Source organism: Molothrus ater, chromosome 17 (genome assembly GCF_012460135.2).
Source record: "Molothrus ater isolate BHLD 08-10-18 breed brown headed cowbird chromosome 17, BPBGC_Mater_1.1, whole genome shotgun sequence".
Lineage (NCBI taxonomy): Eukaryota > Metazoa > Chordata > Aves > Passeriformes > Icteridae > Molothrus > Molothrus ater.
Window position 1 is genome coordinate 8,480,010 of NC_050494.2, and position 7,082 is coordinate 8,487,091.

General features: G+C 48.3%; 1 protein-coding gene across 4 annotated transcripts in view; it reads right to left on the reverse strand.

Moving 5' to 3' along the window:
* The window catches only part of ZBTB46 (zinc finger and BTB domain containing 46), a 48,535-nt gene extending 42,898 nt beyond the window's left edge, over positions 1 to 5,637 (reverse strand). For 2 of the 4 annotated variants that reach the window (XM_036395803.2, XM_036395799.2), the window contains exons 1-2: positions 5,136 to 5,637; positions 4,824 to 5,004 (exon numbers count right to left, since the gene is read on the reverse strand). The gene's annotated coding sequence lies outside the window, so the exon portion shown is untranslated. Of the gene's footprint in view, positions 1 to 4,823; positions 5,034 to 5,135 lie in introns of all 4 variants that reach the window. The other 2 variants (XM_036395801.2, XM_036395802.2) reach the window with 2 other exon arrangements.
* Between the last annotated feature and the right edge of the window lie 1,445 nt (positions 5,638 to 7,082).

Below are 7,082 nucleotides of genomic sequence, written 5' to 3' on the forward strand. Positions count from 1 at the left end.
CGAAGTTCCCAAACTCAATACATAAAAAAGGAGGGAGCCAAAGGAGGAAGAATCATGAGGTGATTTTTAAAAAGAAGAAAATCAGGGGTAAAAACCAAGAGAAAGATCACCTAAAACACAGAAAAGAAACACAAGGAGTCATGAATAATCTAAGAGTAAAAGAATCAATCAATGCAAAACTAAAGATAACACATGAAGGGCTCTGAGAACAACCTAATTCTGTTTGTGTAATTCATGGGACAAGCCCTCTGTGCCTTGGGTAAGGATTCTGGTTCACTTTTTAAAACAAATCTCATAATCCAGATTTGATCAACTACTACTACTAAAAAAAAAAAAAAAAAAAGGGGGGGGGGAGTGAAGCCAAGAAGGAGACATTGGTAACAAGAAGTAAGTCAAAAAGCTCATTTTATATTTAGCCACCACCTCATTCTCCAACCTTATAGTAGCAGGACTGTTAAGAGCAACTGGGCCCTGACTACTTCATTTATTGGCACTTAAATTAGCTGGGTTTGGATATTTTAAGCACCTAATGTCCTATACAGACCATTGATTCTTCTGTTTCATGGCATGATCTGAGCACCAGTCAGGAAGGCATTTCCTCTGATGCTGTATCAGTGCAAAAGGTGCAAATTTTGTTTAACCCTTTCCTCTAAGAGAGCGAGCCAAAGCCCTGAAATATCAGCTTTCTGCAGAGCCCTTCTCCATGAGGTGAGAAATACCAGGAAGCAAACTCACATGGATGGAATAAGCACTTTGTTCAATACATGGCAAGGAAATAATTTGGAAAGATAACTAGGTATTTCAATATACAGAGGTATAAATATATTCTTTAATATACAAAAACTTGCTCATTTCCTAAGTAGGGTTCTTGGGCAGGTAAGGTCCTGGTACACACTGACATTCTCCTTAACAAGTGTATTTTAGTCCACACACAAGCTCATAGATGTGTTTGTAGAATTTTTTTGACACCTTGGTGCCTCTTTCCAGTACAGGAGATGCCAACTCAGAGCTACTATAAAGCAAACACAGGACAACTTCCAACATTTGCAGGGTGTTTTTCTTCCCAAGGGCACACATGAGTCAAGTGAGCAACAGGACAAGATCATCACTGTCTGGGCTGGAATAAAAGCCAGCCACATTCCCAAAAATCAAGGCAAAAAGGTGAATTTCAGCTCTAATTCAGTATCTATCTGTCACATTTCAGCAAAGCCACCTCTCCCCTCCTGTGCCAGGGACATCCTTACCTATGCACAACTGAACTCTGCCAAGTGGGAACAAATTTCCATCTCATTAGAATGGCTGTCAAGGATCTCACCCTGTGCTCAGAAACTATTCCAAACCAGCATCTCAGCAGCAGTCTGATGTTTCTTAAATACATGGGTATGAAAGAAGTTAAAGCAACTGTTCAGAAAATAACTGCACCACAGCTGACTTGGTAAGGGACAGCAAACCCCACCCACAGCCTCTGGACTCCACCACATCCCAGAGGGAATTCACCCAGGACTTCACACTGGTTTGCCTTTATGAAGAATAAGCACTTTTAGTACAATTTTTCATCAGTATAAATGAAAATGTTTGGGAGAGCTGAGTAAACCCCTGTTTCACAGAAGGGGAGATGGGTAACAAGAAGTTACACAGCAGCACATTCAATCAACAGCTGGAGGATGGGAAGTGAGTCCCAAAGAGCAGCTTTCCCTCTAAAAGGGATGGACACCCTTGTGCATCCAAACACACCAAGGCAGCACAAACCAGAAAACTGTTGATCTGTTTAGGGAAGTTGAGATTCTTCCCTCTTGCATCTCAAGGAAAGAAGCCCCACATGAAGTGATACAGGCTTTTTTCTCATCCTGCCTAAAGGAGTGCAGATCCAGAGGGAACTGAGAAACCCAACTGAAGGATGTGTTTAAGGGGGCTGCAAACACAAATATACAAAAAGTCCTCGGGAAGAGAATAAAGTGAAGTTTTGAAGCAACAAATTTTAACACTGGAGCCCTGACTGTTATTGTGCTTGCCCAAATATCATCAAAACTCCCACGGAGATGCTTTGGGGATGCAGTAGGATGGCAGGATTTCCTACAGACCAAATTCCTGCCTCTGCCTCACAGCCAGGTCCTAACATGACCCCTGCTCTGTGCACACAGCCTGCTTGCTTTCACTATGAACACACTCCCAGTTTCAAATATCACACACAGAAAACACAGGTGAGCTCCACACTTCAAAATGTTCCAGCCTAGCACAAGCCAGGAGCGAAATAGAAAAATGGAATTAATCTCTCTGTGTAAAGTGTCTGAATTTTCCAGGGTAGTGCTCCCAGCAGGAATGGACACAGATTGCTGCCTCCTGGGAATTATAACAGACATGTGGGATAACCATTACAACTGCAGGTAGCTCTTCAAAGACTTCAACTAAAGCCCTCTCTCCCTGCCCTTCTGTTTGCCCATTAAACTAAGCACATAGGAGCATGGAAAACCCCTGTGAATGCTTTTTACCAATTCAGGGGGAGCCTGGAAAGCGTTACAGAGCGCTCTGGAGCAGCCAGTAAAACCAGCAACACGAAGGGAAAAATGTCCTGGGAAAGGTTGAGCTGTTTATGAAATAATTCTGCCCTGAAAGCAGGCAGTGGCAGTTTGGATTGGGTGTCAGCCTGCTCTGCGCTGCTGCTGCTGGGAGGAGAGGAAACTTTGCTTAGAAACTTCAAAAACACGGATCTAAAAAAAAAAAAAAAAAAAAAAAAAATCCACCCAAGTGGATAGCAAAGACAAAAAGAATATGCTGAACCTCACAGAAACACAGCACATCACCAGAGGAAAAGCAGGCAATTAACAGATCTTCCAAACATGAGGCATTTTTCCTTTTGACAGAGGGGTGCTGGGGAGGGGGGAGCTGCTAAACTGGTTTTCCCCTAAGCACAACCAGATATTAAAAAATGAAAAAAATCCTCTCGCAAAGAACATATCCACTGTTGTACAACTGTCCCAGAAAACAAAGACCACGGGGAGAAAGTGGCCCATTTTCTCCAGCCTCCAAGAACCCCAAGTACAGGTCATGTTTTCAAAGGCTCAGTCCTACACACCCCAGATCAGAGCAGCATTTAAAACACAGAAATAAACACCTCAGGTGAGAGTTACTAGAATGCCCCGTTTTTTGTACCAGCCTGATATTGACTCAATTGCACCCAGGCGAGCACACAGCCTATGAAAACAACCACGAGAGAAGTTTCACTGTGAGTGAGTTTCCCCCTCCTGGACACGCTGCATCAAAAGCAAAAGATTCGTTTTCTATTTCAGTTATCCCATGAACGCACCAAACCACGGGATATTTTTCAGCAATTTGGGAGCCCCCTGAATTCTGTCCTGTAGCTCATTCTCCTCTGCTTGCTCCCTGTCAGCTCCCAAAAAATACCTCAAAGCTGTAATTCCTCACCACATGTTGAAAATATTGTGACTAATAATACACTCCACCCATTTTTTTCCATCACTAAGGATTTCAAAATATAAAACTTGACAAACAGTGAGAGAGTTTAGAAGGGGAAAGTCAAATTTTATTTCCAATTAAAAGAGGCTATAAAAGCATAAAAGTGAGGTATTGATTAAAGAGAAAAGAGCTATCCAGTCACAGAAAGCTTCTTCTTCAAATATTATGTTTTTCTCACTATTCTTGGGTATCACTGCCTCTTCTTATAATCCCCACAGGGAAATAAAAAGAGAAAAAATACTCCCTGTCTTTTTTGAGAAAACACATTTAATGCATTAGTAGCAGGGCTGATCTGTGCATACAGGGAACCCACACTCAATAAATACTTGATTGAGTCCACAAACTGAGACCTACATCTCAATGACAGCAACTAAATGCTAAAAATGATACCAGTGATGCAATTAAAATGCATGCACGAACTTTGGTCCAGGTGTCTACAACGCCACTGTTTGCTAAACACATCTCCTAATTAGCATGGCTTTAAACAATGCTGATAATAATCCCGTTCTGTAAGGCTTGCCAAATGAATCATTGGGATTGCAAAATAAAAAGCATGAGGAATTCATTAAAGAGCTGTTAAACTCTCCTTTGTTTATCTTTCCCCGGTCAGGTGTAAAAATAAATAAATATGGGTTTATGTCTCCGGATTCCGTCCGAACGCTCCGCTCCACAATAACGTGCCGGGGAAGAACCTCCTCAGGAGGTACCAACATTTTTTTTTTTCCTCTCCGTTTCAAAAGAGAAATCCTCCCACTATTACAGTCCTGAAAATCTGCTCCATTCTCTATTTGTCATCTGGGATTGAGTTATCAGACACTACTTGTATTACTTTGGGAACTGACATGTCTATTTACAGAGACACAAAGGCAATCCAGCAGCACAACCCCTGCTTCTCCCAGCACCTCTCCTTCTCCCCTCCGCCAAATTCTACCAGCACTTTTTTCTGGGGAGGGGGGAGGACACCTCACTAGTTTCCCAGCATGACAGAGAACATTTCCAGCCACTTTTGCACTTGTTACAGCCTTATGAAAAATCACCTATATCGCCCCCAAAGGAACAGCATTATTCTTTCAAGGCTTTTTTTGTTTGTTTGCTTGTTGGGGTTTTTTGTATTTCTTTTTTTAAAAGAGGGTCACTTCCCCCATTTCAGCCTGCAATTAAAATGGAGGCAAGGCCAGGCGATCTATGTCTGGCTTTAGGGGGAGACAATAACCCAAAACAGGCCTGGCTTTAAAAAAAAAAAAAAAAAAAAAAAAAAAAAAAAAAAAAAAAAGAGAGAGGAGAGGGAGAAAGAGAAAGAGAGACACGCAGAAAGAGAGAAATACAACATGCTTCACCAGTATTATTACCTCATCCCTTTTTCCAAGCAGTTTTGAACCACACTCCTGACAAACTCTTGGTCCAACTTGCACGGATGCTGGTTTTTAGGGGGCGGAAAGGGCTTTAATGCTGGAGCCGGGATTGAGGCTGGCTATCCGCAAGTGGAGCTGCTGTTAAAATGCCCCCTTGTCTCTTCTCCTCTCCCTTGAGCTGGGTGTTGACGCAGCAGAAATTACCAGCTGGAAAATTCCCCTTTTGGAGGTTACGGGGAGGAGGGGGGGGCGGGCGGAGGAGCGAGGGGAGGGGAGGGCCGGGGGAGGGGGGTTAAACCCGGCACTTACCAAGTTAAGCCATCCACCCACACCAAATAGGACATCGCGTCCCAAAGAAGGCTCCGTGCCCCCCTCGGCGGGCAGGGCGCGACCGGCCGCGCTCCCCCCGCGGCGGGCGGCCAGTGGGGGGAATAACGGGGATAAAAACGGGGATAAAAGCGGGCATAGGGATCAAAACGGGCATAATAAGGGAGATAATAACGGGGATAACACCGGGGCGGCGGTGCGGGAGCGGCGGGGGGGGCTCCCCGCCGCCCCTCGAGGGGTGGGGGGGCGGCCATGGCGACCCCCGCTCGCCCCGGGGGGCGGGGGGCGGCGCGCTTACCTGTGCCCCATGGAGGAGAGCGGGGTGTCGGAGCGGCCGGAGCGGTGGCTCCGTCGGTCACTCCGTGCCTCTCCTCCCGGGTGGGGAGGGGAAGGGGAAGGGGGGGCGGAGGGCGGAGGAGGGGGGGGGAGAACCCGGCGGAGGGGGGGGAAGGGGGGGCGCCCGGGCGCGCTCCCGACGCTCCCTCGGGCGCGCGGGGCGCGAGCCCGCGGCGGGTGGGGGGGCCGCGGGGGGGCGGGGCTGCGCGGCGCGTGCCGGCGCTATCCCCGCCCACTCTCCCCCAGCGGCGGGCGGTGATTGGGCGTCGGCCCCTCCGTCCGCCACGCCCCCCTCGGCACGCCCCCCTCCCCTTGCGCCGGGGGAGCGGGGGCGCCGCCGGCGGCGCTGCCACTGCCGGACACCGGAAGTGAGGGAGGGCGGGGGCGCGCGGCGCGCGGGGCACGCCGGGACAGCGCGGGGGCTGCGCTGAGGCGGGGGCGGCGGCGGGAGCTGCGGATCGCTCCCGGTGCCGGTCCTGGTCCCGATCCTAACCCGGGTCCTGCTCTGGACCTCCCCGGGCGTCCCCGGCTGTCTCCTGCCCCCGGCAGGTGCGCCTGGCCCCGGGAGGGGCGGCTGTGCCGCGTCCCTTAAGCCCTGCCGCGGGATGGAGGGCGGCGGGTGCTGGAGCGGGGCAGCGCCGCAGCCTCGTCCGGACCTGTCAGAGAGAAACAAAAATCACTTTCCCCCTGTTGTACACACTGAGCTGTATTTCGCACAATGCCCTGAAACGAAATAATGTAAAATAAGCGCAGTTCGAGCCCCCTGACCCGTAATGGCCAGAGAGCGAGGCCGGTGGTCGGGGACGGATGGAGATCAGAGCGATGGAGATCAGAGCCAGCTCCGCAATGGAAAACCTCCCGCTGCAACAAAGGGCAGGGCTTTGCCCTTTTGACTGTCGCGCTGAAGGATCTGACAGAAACTGCCCTATATTTCAAAGGACGGAGCTTAACAGGGCAGGATAGGTCTGGAGCGTGGGGGAATCGGCGCGGTCGCACGATGGCTGCGGCGAGCGGGGATCGCTCTCGGGGCTGTGTGCGGTCCCTGGATTGTGAAAGCAGGAGCTGGTCCAGCAGATAAAACGCTTGCAAACTGTTTAATCAACATCTGCGTGCTGTGATTGCGCCCGAAATTGGGGAAATACATGTCTGACCAACGGGGATGGCCGTTTGCACAGTTAACTGACTTAGGTGTGTAATCACAGTAATTGCCTGGCTAATCGCGTGCCGAAGGTTTAAAAATTTCCTCCGTGGTTTCCTTTCCCTCATACTATGTATTTCCTTCATCTCTGGCTTTCAAGTAGGCAGACCTGCTGTCGAAATCTTAGATTTGACTTTTATGCCTGCTCTTCATTCAAATCCATGTCTATAAGGTGCTTTTAATCCATAGGATGTTCCCTTACAAAAAGTGTACTTTCCACTTTTAAATCTGTAATTTAAATAAACGGATGTTCCATAGTGTGTTTTCCTGCCCCCGTTTCCTCCCACATACCCTAAATACCTTTAATTTTAAAAAGACTCTGAATAAACCTGATTAATGAAAACAAAATGCCTTTTCACTCCAGCATGTTTTTAATTACCTCTTCATTTTATATT